Source organism: Dipodomys spectabilis, unplaced genomic scaffold (assembly GCF_019054845.1).
Source record: "Dipodomys spectabilis isolate Male_0828 unplaced genomic scaffold, ASM1905484v1 ptg000274l, whole genome shotgun sequence".
Lineage (NCBI taxonomy): Eukaryota > Metazoa > Chordata > Mammalia > Rodentia > Heteromyidae > Dipodomys > Dipodomys spectabilis.
Window position 1 is genome coordinate 1981287 of NW_024870951.1, and position 12872 is coordinate 1994158.

A 12872-nucleotide genomic window follows, 5' to 3' on the forward strand; every position below is an offset into this window, starting at 1 on the left:
CCATTTTTAATTCTTCATCTGAGAAGTCCCTCTTTAGTTCCCTTGCCCATTTAGTAATTGGTTTGTTAGGTTTGGGAGGGATTAGTTTCTTGATTTCGCTGTATATACAGGATGTTAACACCTTGTCTGATATATTGCTGGTAAATATTTTTTCCCAATTAGTTGGTTGTCTTTCTAGCTTGGTTGCGATAGATTTAGCTGTGCAGACATTTTTTTATTTTAAAGTAGTCCCATTTGTCGAGTCTCTCTCCAATTTGTTGTGACCCTGGGCCTCTGTTCAGGAAGTTCTTTCCTGTGCCTTTTAGTTCAAGTTTCTCTCCTACTCTGTCCTGCAGTAGTTTCAGAGATTCAGGTTTAATGTTAAGGTCTTTAATCCATTTTGAGTTGATGTTGGTGCATGATGATAGACTTGGGTCCACTTTTAGTTTTCTGCATGTGGCTGCCCAATTTTCCCAGCACCAGTGGTTGAAGAGGCTGTGTTTCTTCCATTGTATGTCTTTGGCTCCTTTGTCGAATATCAGCTGGCTGTAGGCCTGTGGATTTATTTCTGGATCTTCTATTCTGTTCCATTGGTCTTCGGGTCTGCTTTGTGCCAGTGCCATGCTGTCTTTGTTATTATAGCTCTGTAGTAGAGTTTGAAGTTCGGCATGGATACCCCTCCCATGTTGTCTTTATTCCCTAGAATTGTTTTGGCAATTCTAGGTGTTTTGTTGTTCCATATGACTTTTTGGACTGTTTTCTGTATTTCAGTGATGTACGTCATTGGGATTTTAATAGGAATTGAATTGAATTTGTATATTAATTTTGGAAGTATTACCATCTTTACTATGTTAAGTCGGCCTATCCAAAAGAATGGGAGGTCTTTCCATTTCCTAGTGTCTTCTGCAATTTCTTTCTTTAACTTTTTATATTTTTCATTAAATAGTTCTTTTACATCATTGGTTAGGTTAATTCCTAAATATTTTATTTTTTGGGAGGTTATTGTGAATGGGGTTGCTCCCTTTATTTCCCTCTCTTCTTGTACATTGTCAGTGTACAGGAAGGCAACTGATTTTTCTGGGTTTATTTTGTATCCTGCTACTTTGCCGAAGTGATTTATGATTTCTAAGAGTTTGGGGATGGAGTTTTTGGGATTGTGAAGGTGTAGTATCATGTTGTCTGCAAAAAAGGATAGTTTAACTTCTTCTTTCCCTATGCGGATCCCTTTAATGTCTTTTTCTTGCCTTATTTCCCTTGCTAAGGGTTCCAGGACTATATTGAAGAGGAGTGGAGATAGTGGGCATCCTTGCCTTGTTCCTGAATTTCGCTTTGGCTTAATTTGAGTGATTTTCCCATATCTGTCATTTTTTGGTCCAGCTGGTGTATTCTGTCTTCTGTATCTGACACTCTACCTTCCATTTCGTTCACACTGTTGACCATGGCTTCTATTGAGGTTTGCATGGAGGAAATGGATTCCTTTATGGATTCGATGTTGGTTCTCAAAGTACTGATCTCACCTCTTAATGAGGTATGTATTACCTCTAATTTGGCATTTATCTCACTTCTTACTGAGTTTTGTGCAGCTTCTATTTTTGCATGCATCTCCTGTTTGATATCTTGTATCTCTTTTGATTTAAGAACAATCTTAAATAAGCACTAATGATGCACCACTAAGTCTTTGACAAATCAGGAAAAACAAAACCAAAAACCAGTAGACAGAAATAATACAAATTAGATTAAAGAATAAATGAATCAGTCTCAAAAAAATACAATCATAATTGACTTTTATCTACTAGTAGCTCAAAAATTCGCCCAATGAATGTCAATGCAGCTATTTTCAGAGATAGACTCAACCAGCTCAAACCAGTGAACAAAACAAACTTTTAGGATTCTAAGAAACAACATTTTGTTTGCCTTTTTAACAGAAATTTACTCTGTTGTTCTTATTAAGGTGATCTATATAGATAGATTACAATTACAAGGGTCAGGTAATGAGAACATTTCCTTTTGTGAAATGTCTTCAGTTTCCTCACTTGTTCCCAGTCCCACCCTCCTGTCCCCACCCATGTGTTAAATAGTTCACTTTCATCAATGTTCAATGACCTCCAATGCTGCTATTTTTCACTCTTTTTCCTAAAGCTCTGTGCCCACCCCTGACCTTCCTGAAGACATACAATGAATATACCAGGCATAAGGTAAAAAAGACAGAATTTTCACAAACTATAAAAAACAACAAACACAAAACAAAAAAGAAGTTTTCTGTTTCCGTATCTCATAGTTCGTTTGAGTATGTATATCTTGTTATATAAATCTAATTGTTTCTTATCATGAAGTCAATTCAGGGATTAAGATGTGATAACATAATTTTGCTTTCTATTTAATGATGCTTTTTATTTTAATATTAAATTTGTAAGTAACACAATTCAAGTCCTAGTGAAATTTGAAAGTTCAGATTTAAATGTTCCAAATGTCTAATAATTCCTTTTTGGCAACCAAAATGAAAAGCAGGCATGTATTATCTTCCAGAATGTCATTATTTCATGTGTAAAAAAATAAAATAAATGTAATGTTAATTCAGTGGAAATAAGGAATCACATACTTACGCAATGCATCAGTACCATAGATTATGACATTTATTAACAAAATTAATAAAAACTTGTTTTAAGTAGATTACTTAAGACATGAAGCAAGTGATAATTTTCTTTTCTAAGTGAAGTTAGATAGAAATCACAGTCCAAAGATTCCAGAATTCTGTGTGCTTTATACATGTCAATTTACATATATGCTGGGCTCATCTCAACGTTATTTGAAGATAATTGAAAACAGGATTAGAATAAAAAAATCACACAAATGGTTAGCTCTATTTTGCGATTAAATAGGTCTGTTTTATATCTCTCTATTTTATTTGAAAAATCTGGAAAATTTAAGTAGCATAAAAAATAATGAGAAATAAACACCCTTAGCTCCTTAAAAGACAATCATTAAAAAAAGAAATCAACATGGAAAAAACTGAAACTCATTTTGCACGTGGTCTTTGTATACTTTGGTGCTTTGTTATTGTGGATTATGTGACTATCCCATGAATCTGGGCTCAAATCACAAGGGCTACAGGAAGAAAATTTCAAAATCTAGAGCAGCTAATACACCTATGCAATTTTTTGTAGGTTTCACTAAATTTGCAGCTGGAAATCAACTGTACAAAGGAAATAATTCTACTGCTTTGCAGGCCAGAATGTTATGAATAGCATACTGTTATCTTCTTAGATGAAATAAGAAGACCACACTTTAAAAGCTGACTAAGTGATCAGCCCTTTGAATAACAGTGCCATTTTTAATGCACTCTAGATAATTCAAATCCTTCATCCCTCCACAAGCATTAATGACATTCACAAATCATTGCCGAGGGGAATTTCCAGTTCTATTTGATATTTCAAATGGATTAGGAGTAACATAAACAATAATGCCAGTTGTTGAGAATATTTAATTTAGAATAAGCAAACAAATCAGATTCAACTCCATAGCATAACCTTTAGGAAAAATGAATTAAGGTATATGGCATGTCCTTTGTAATTTAATTATAGACATTAGGGCAAAATGACAGAAACATTCTACAAGAAGGAAACAGAAGTCTTTGATAAGATATAGTAAAGATTACAAGTAATTTTACCTACAATTTCCATTATATGATCCCCTATTTTTTTCTGTTAATCAGAGACAAAAATATTTTAATTATGATATGAAAAATGCATCACCATGAATAAAAGAAATCAGGGAGTAGATGGCTGAAGTGCTGGTTGGTTCTGTTAAATATTCTCATTATTTTGAATGATCTGGTGTTTTTGTCTGTGTGGAATTATGAATGTATTTTGTGTCTGGGCAGGAAAATTTGATTATTAGATCACTGCTGACACCCAATGTCAGGAATCTAACCGGAGTCAAAGTGGTAAATATATATATGTGCATGTGTGATTGTGTGTGTGCCTGCAAGTCTGTATTTAGAAGGAAGTATCTTATTTCCCTCAGGGTATATACATAATTCTATTAGTTATACTTCATTAATGACAGCAGATAAACGTAATTAACATTTTGAGACATATGTTTATGTTCCTATGTTTGCATGAACAAACTAAAAATTTATATTCTGGGTATGAGTTTTGTGGAAGGTCAGCTGAAAGTATAAATATTTTGAGAAAAATGTCAATAGCAATCATTTCAGTGTAGATCAATTTTAGACCACACTTGGAAGGATAGGTAATCATATATGAAAATGCAACATTTATTGATTTTCAAAAGCTACACTATTTGAGAAATATTTAGGAAAACAAGTTAAATTATGGAAACATAAAAGTAATGTGATTATTTATTGCATACAGTTTTATATTTTAGTTTCGTCAAGTAAAAATGCCATTTATTTCTACTGTATAGGAAGGAAAACACTAAATATTACAGTTTGTGCCATATTTCACATTGAGGAGCTTTGTCTATATCAATAAGTTTATTTCTTTTGTTTCTGCTTTCCTATTCATAATTCTGCTTCTCATAGTATTATTCGAAGGACTTTTTCTTTCTGCCAGTTTGGGGTTTGAACATACATCAGGCTCTCAGTTTTTTGTTTTTTGTTTTTTGTTTTGCTAACAGTAGTCAGTCTACTATTTGAACCATGGCCCAGCCCAGAAATTTTTGTAGTTAATTGGAGATAGAACCTCATGAACTTTTCTACCAGCCTGAAAGCCATTATTCCCCAAGTCTTGTACTTCTTAATCACTAGGATTATAGAGATGAGTCTTGGATCTGAAGAGTCAAAGACTTTTCGTGTCTTATAGCTTCCACATGTTTGCTAGTAATTGCAATAATAAACTACCACAGATTGGGTAGCATTAACATTGTAAATACATTGTCTCAGAGTTGGTGGAATTAGAACACCAAGATTAGAGTTAGCTTCTGATTCCTCTTTCCTTGGCATATTCAAGGCATTCTGCTTCTCTTGGAGTACACTTCAACTTAAATGCTACCTTTGAGATTCTGTTTCCATATGCAGTCACTTTGTAAGACAATGGGTGTTTTATCTTTAGTCTGATTTCAGTGGGACATAACATATTACTTAATACATAGAAGAAAATTTCTAATATGAAATTATTTGTTTGGGGCATGGAAGTTATGGTTATACTTTTAAAAAATAGCAAGAGAGGTAAAGGTTTTATTAGAGCTTGTAAGACAAGTATGAAGTCTTGACCTTAGACATGCCACATTTAAATTCCCAGTACTACTGGAGGATTGAACTCAAAAATTATACTTGTGAAATGGCATCTCTACTACTACCATACCTACAAATTATAATTTTATTGCTTATTTTGAGGTAGTACCACTATATGCCTGGGCCTGCTTGGACTGAGGTCCTCCTAACACAAGCATAAAACATTTTGCCTGGAACTGGAATCCTCTAAGCTCTTTTTTCCAAGTAGATAATAGTATAGATTTGAGCCACTTTATCCAATAAAATTATACAATTTCAAAATATCTTGATATTGCCTATATTTGTGCTTAACATATATAGCTAACCTTAATTTTTTTCCCTCTTTTGTTTAGTACTCTGAGTTGAAAACATTGGCTTTCTTGATATACATGGCTTTGTTTTTGATGGTATCCCACCACAATCAAAAAAGTCTCACAAAAGTTTATGTCAAGAATCATAGAAAAAGAAAGCTTCAGGTTGCAAAAACACTGATCTTTAAGTTATAATTGCAGTATTATTAATAGTGTTAGTCAATGATTGCTTAAGTATCATGAGGAAGGCAGAAATGTGAAAGATGTCAGGTCTCTGTAGAAATTTTGTAGTTGTCACTTCATGTTATCTTCCTACATTAAAGCTTGTTTTATTAAAACACTCTAGGTGTATATTGGTTGGATTGATTGGTAATCATCTCTGGAAATTAAGCTGATTTTAAAAGACTAATGGTGCTAATGGTGTGGTAAATAAAGGAATGATCAGAATGAGCACAGATATTGTCACAGATTGAGCGGACCAGATTAACTGCTGAACAGCAAAAAAAAAAGCAAAGTTTCAAGTTTGAGGATCCACATTGGAACATATACAGATAGATAGATAGATAGATAGATATAAATATACATATACATACATACATGAAAAATTAAATCTCCAGTAGAATATAAAGAAACTTGGTGTGACAGGTATTAAACTATATCAAACTCGTTGCAGGAAAGGTAGAGTAAAATATAGATAGTTTAGCATAGATTTTGCATATATTTTGTAAAGGATGAAAATTCTTCCTTCATTATATACTTTACAAATATCCTTATTATGTTTTAAGTTTTTTTGTGAAAATACCATACAGAGGCGTTACAATTACAGGGACAATGTAATGAGTACATTTCTTATAAAGCATTGTTACCTCCTCCTTTCTAACCCTTTATCATCCCTTTCCATCTCCCCTTCCCGACCCTCTCTCCCATCTTGAGCCAAAGTTGTAAATTTCATTTTTCTACATAACATTTTGTACATCTCATCGTTGTACTGGGTCCACCTGTATCCCTATTTAAACAACTTAGTTTTTTCCTTCCCCTCCACAAATTATAACAACATCAAATACAGTGAAAAGTAGGTTAAGTTTTTTTTGTTTTTATATTGTAGTAGGAGCATCTATACAATGCTGAAAATTTGAATTACACAAAATATGCAACATGGGTAGGCACTGGTGGCTCAAAGGTTGAATGCTGAATAGATCTATCATATTTCTTAGATTTGTCTTGGATGGTTGTATGTTCTTTTTCTATAAAATCTACGCTGTCTTCTATCCTCAGGATTCAATATTCTGCGTGGTCTATTCTACTATCCAGATTTTCTCCTTTTTTTTTCTTTTACTTGTAGTTGGTCGGCTTTTATGGCTTCAAATTCTTTGTTGGATCTTTGTTTTAGATCTTGTATGAAATTCTTTACTTCCTTAATTTGATGTTCAGTGTTTATTCTCAAATCACTTAGTTGATTGGTTATGGTTTCCTTGGACTTCCATTCCTTCTGTTGGGATCCATTCAGCATTTCCTTTGTGGACTCCCTGACTTCTTTCAGCTCTTTGTTTATGGATTCCATGAATGCCTCTAGTGACCTTTCTGTATTTTCATCCCGCTCTCTCAATTCTTGTATTACTCTTTGATTAGCTTCCTCACGTTCATGCAATTCCTGTAGTTCTCTTTGACTGATCACAGCTTGCTCACACAATTCCTTTATTTCTCTTTGCGTGTTCTCAAGTTGCACATGCAATTCCTTTATCTATCTTTGAGTAGCTTCCTCACGCCTTGAGCTTCCTGTTTTGATCTTTCGTTTGCCTCATCTCTCTCCCTCTCATGCTCGCACAGAGTCCTTTGCAGGTTTTCAATCTTTTTACCATGTTTACCATTAGTGTTTATAGAGCTCTGGGGGAGCTCTCCTCTGTATTATTCCTTATCTGTTCTCTCCACTGATTATCATGAGTTGGAGTTGAGATACCCGGACGTGCCATTTTTCTTGTGTTTTTTCCAGCTTATTCTGCCCATTTGGGATGAAAGTAACACCAGTTTGTGTTAGAAAACTACCTTAAGGCAAGCATCAACACAGTCTATATTTGCATAGTCAAAAGCCTGAGATAAAATCTAGTTCAACAGATATATTTTTCAACATCAAACAACTATGTATTAATAGTCTATGAACCACAAAGAAGAATTTGGCAAACCAGAAGTTATTAGTTTTAGCGAGAGATGTGGGTATAAATAAGAATAGAAGGATGTGGAAAGGTAGAGGGAGAGCTAACTTACTCCTAATGTCAAAGCAGGAAATAGGTTGGATAGAATGATAGTAGAGACTGGGGAAAAAAGAAAGAGAAAAAAAGACAAGAAAAAATTGTAAAACAAAAATTAAAAATTAAAAAATGAAACACTTAAATTATGCAAATTAAAAACGTAATATTCAGAGAAGGACTGGAATAGGATAAGAGAACGGAAGGGATAGAAAGGAGACGTGAAAAATTAAAAAAATTAAAATGCTTAAAATTTTATATAGGTATATAAATGTAGTACAGCTATTAAGGAATTTAAGTCTAAGAGGTTTTGAATTCAGTAATAAATTTCTGGATTAAGTGTGTATACAATGGGGGATAAGGTCTAATAATCGACTACAGGTATATCTGATAATGAGCAGAAAAGCGATTAAATCATGCAAAGAAGAAGGAAAGAGAAGAAAAAGTGAAAAGAATGAGACAGAAAAGAAAAAAGGATTAAAAGATCAGTAGAGCTAAACAAAAATGGAAAAAAAAGCACACACACAAACATATACCCCTAAAATAAAAATTACAAGAGGAAGAAAAAAAAGTTAATAGAAAACAATTTTTTAAAGTTAAAAATTAAAAATGTTAAAAAATTTTAATAAAAGGTAACAAAAAAGAGTTATTTGCTTTTGGGGGTGAGATGGGAAGGTCCTGCATCTCCCTTGTGTCCATAACCAGTCTCTTGTTGGAGTCTCTGGTCTGCTTGTGGTGTTTGATTTTCCTGTAGCTTGGTTGTTTTCTTAAGTCAGTTTGTTTGAGGAGGCAGAAAAATGCTTTGATTTACCCAGGATTTTGTCATCCTCTTCCCAGGTTAGTTCAATGGGAGGGAGATCTGCTTTGAGTATCACAAAACAGGGTGATGGCTGTTTCTTCTAGTTTAGAGATGCTGTAATGGGGCTAGGTTCTTGGTAGAGTTGAGGCCTTTCAGCAAACAGTAGCTTTTCCCTGAGCGGCTAGCTTCTGAAGCAGTCACAGAGCCCAGCCAGGAGCCATTCTCAGGGTTTATTGTTACTGAATTTCAATTGATTGTCTAGGCTGCTGTAGGGAGAGGCAGCCCCTGGCTCTGTTTATCCAGTGAAGAAAGCCATCCTGGGGCTGGCGCAGGCAAGGGCTGGGTGAATTTTCCCTGCATAGAGCTGAGCCTGGCAAGTCAGGTTAGGTTCCTGTGACCTGCTAAATTACTTTTTGTTTTCATCCAAAGATTGAGTTGGAGCTAGGTGCTCAATGAGGCCTTTGCCAGTATCAGAGATGGAGATCTCCGGTAGTGGGCAGGGAGGGGTGGCCTTCCCTTCTCTGCTCCCTGAGAAGGAGTGAGGAAATCATGCTTCTACTCACACAGGAGTCTGGTTCCTGGGTGATCTTTGGTCTGCGATCTGAAGGATGAAGATGTCTGCTCCTTGTCAGTTCTTGCTGGTGTTGAGTAGAAACCTCTCACCTGCTGCATCTGGCGCCTTTGTCGTAGACTCTCTGTGTTGCAGGTATGGCGCCTACAGCCGCAACCGCCCCCACCACAGCTGCAACCACAGCTGTTGGCAAGTGCTCAGATTTGTCTCCTTGCCCGGTTTTTCCCTCTCTGGCCTAACTCTCTGTACTGTGCTGGCACACTTGGTGTGATTCTCCAGCTTAGGACTTTTCACTGGAGCACTAAAGCTGTTTTCTATGTGAGAGCTTGTTTAGCTTCCAGCTTCTCCTTCGATATCTTCCCTGAAGCATAAATTTAAATTTTAAATGATAAATTATTTTAAAATCGTTTCACTCGGGCACAGGTATGGATAGATAAGTGATGTGGGCAGAATCAGAATTATTCAGAAGGTTGTAAATGGATGCTTACCTAGTTTTCTCTCGGCTGGATCATAAAATACAGACTGTCCTAATTGGAAAAAGTTAGCCTTCCGAGTTTTTCTGCATATAAACATTCCATCAACATTTTATTAGAGGATTATTCAAGATTAGCTATATGTTGATTGATAATGACTGATCATGACAGAAAGTTGAGAGAAAACCATCTACACTTCAGTGAGGTTCTGATTTGTGCTTCACAAACTGTTATGAAAGCTCTACATGAGAATTCTAGCAGCTGCATTTTAAAAAGTCCTTGGGTTGTTACACTTTCTGATATTGTCTCAATTCAAGTACTTCTCCTTGGAGTTCCATACTATTCAATGATGCTGGATTAGCTCCTTGTTACAATTTGCAAACTGGTCTTTTTGATGAAATTTGTGCTTTTCGAAATTACTCTCCAATTCCATCCTCAAACTGCATACAAAATTTATCTGAAAAAATTTGTATCTGTTGATTGTGCATACATATACTTTTAGTTTTCATTACAAATATAGAATGTATTAAAAATTCTCACAGCAATTATACTGCACTAGCTGGTGGGCAGATTCTAATGTAAATAATATACTGTGTTCATGTAGAGAATTAGAGTATCCAAAGTAATAAGCCTGTGGTCCTAAAACCAATACCTTACTTATATTGAGTGACAAATACAACTTCATATAAGTACAGAAGTTTTCCTTGTATGTTTTAATATATATTTTTATTATAAATACTGTACAGAGGGGTTACAGTTACATAAGTAGGGTAATGAGTACATTTCTTATTGAGCATTGTTACCCTCCCCTTTGTTTTTCCCCTACCATCCCTTCCCTTTACACCTCCCCACCTCCCCCATTCACCCATCCTCTGGTAATGTGTCTTGTATATTTCATTGTTACAATGGGTCAACCAGTAACCTTTCCTTATATCATAAATGAAGAAATGCTGGCTTGATTTATGCTGATTCTACTTGTGTAGACACCTCTAAAATCACTAGCCAAATCCAAGAGCACATAAATGAAATGCCATCATTTTTTTTTGTCAGTTGATATAATTGTGTTCTACACATTTATTGACAGGTTACAAATTATTCTCAAACTTTAAAAATTAAAAATACTTTCTTTTTTTCTTATTTTCTTGGCCAGGAAGTCAGCAAGACCTCAGTCAGCATTTCTCACATAGGAATTTTCACATGGGTCAGTTAAATATATATGTAGAGTCCAATTTTTTGAGGACTCACTCATCTGCCTACAAATTCATGCTGGTTGTTGGAAAAAGAGCTCAAGTAAGGATGCCATTTAAAACCTTATAACTTTACTCTTTACCAGGGTATTCTCCTGCTAAATTGGTGGTTGAAAGTGTCTACAAGAGTAAGCAATCCTTGAGGAGCAGGGAGACACCATATGACATACTTACTGAGGTTTCCAAGTGACTTGCTATCACTTGTACTGCATTTTGTAAGTCAAATCTCTCTAAAACTACCAGTTTTAAGAGATAAGAGGAGTGGTAAATGAACTCTTAGAGACAAATACATCTTCAACATACATTGTTTCTAGTATTCAGTTTAAGGCATATTCAACAACTGGTGAAACTTTTGTTGGCTGTAATTATGTGTCTTTCTCCATGTGTGCATGTATACGTGTGTATATGTATGTGTGTGAATAGTAACATTCATGCGTACATTATGGCTTATATCATCATTTATTCCTTGCTATCAAATAAAGTAAGGAATCCCTAAAGTTTTAACAGAAACTGTATAGTTAAAGTCTTAACTCTTCACTCTGCTTCTTTGCACAAAGACTTTGCAACTTCTCATTAATAAAGTTTCCATAAACTCTGAAATGTACATACTTAGTACTTAATGTCTGTTACCATAAATCTTAAATACTTTATAGAAAAGTTTTATACCTGCCAAACGGTCCTATTTTGGGCACATATAAGCAAAATCCCAAAATTAAGCATATTTAAAACCTTAAAACTTTTAACAAACCTAAACACTTGCTGCAATGTTCATTTTGACAGGTGCCTTGTATAGAATAATTGAATTCCTCCTCCTACACATCTCTTGAACTACAAATATCTGGAATTATTTTGTTTTTGGCATGTCTATCTTGATTTTATTCCTAAATGTTTGCTTATGTAAGAAATATATGATTCTAAAATTTCACAACAATTCTTTTGAACTTAATTTTGTTGAATTGTCTAGTTTAATAAAATCAATAAAATTATACTTTATATAAAAAAATGTTCTGTACTCAATTTAGTATCACATACACTAACATTGGAATAATACAGAGAAGATTAGCATGCCCCCTGCGCAAGTATGTCATGAAAATTTGTGTAGCATTCCATATTTTTACAACAACAGATGCTGAAAGGTGTGTGGTCACAAGGGAATCGTACTGCATTCTTGGTAGGAGTGTAAACTTGTTCAAATACTTTGGAAAGCAGTATGGAGGTTCCTCAAAAGACTCTACATAAAACTCCCGTATGACACAGTAATCCCACTTTTGGGGATTTACCCAAATGATCATAAACAAGACCATACTAAAACTACCAGCACAACTATGTTGATTGCAACATTATTTATGATAGCTAAGATATGAATCCAAACCAAATGCCCCCATTAGATGAATGGATCAAGAAAATACGGTATATTTACACAATGGAATTCTATGCCTCCATCAGAAAGAATGACATCTCCCAATTTGTTAGGAAATGGAAAGACTTGGAAAAAAATTTATTGACTGAAGTATGCCAAGTCTAAAGAAACATAGGTTCCATGATTTCCCTTATTTTCAATAACAAATGTATGTCTGGGATAAGCAGAAAAGTTCAAAAGATATGTGCATATAACCAGATAAAATAATGTTAAAGAAATTGAACCCCAAAATAGGGACACAAGTGGTTTTTTGTTTCTTGCTCTTGTTTCTCAGGTACTTATAATGTGTGATGTCAATTTTTTGTTTTTTTGTATGTTTCTCCCCACGATATAACCCCTGTTTTCTCTGTATTTGAAGTTGGTGCACTTACATCTTGTATGTATGCTTCTCTAATTTGGGGAGGGGAAGGGAAAAAATGCTCAAATAGGGATACAGGTTGACCCATTGTAACAATGAGATGCACAAGACACTATGTTGAAAAATGAACTTTACAATTTAGGCGGAGGAAGGAAGGGGGAGGGGAGTGTACTTGTGGAGGTGGGAGGGAAGGGATGGTATGGGAAATATAAAGGAGGAGGTAACAATGCTTGTTAGG

At 34.8% G+C, this 12872-nt stretch overlaps 1 non-coding gene across 1 annotated transcript; it reads left to right on the top strand.

Moving 5' to 3' along the window:
• Positions 1-11865: 11865 nt before the first annotated feature.
• On the top strand, positions 11866-11972 carry LOC122126305. The gene has a single exon (XR_006150887.1). It is a non-coding gene; the product is annotated as a U6 spliceosomal RNA (small nuclear RNA).
• Positions 11973-12872: the final 900 nt, after the last annotated feature.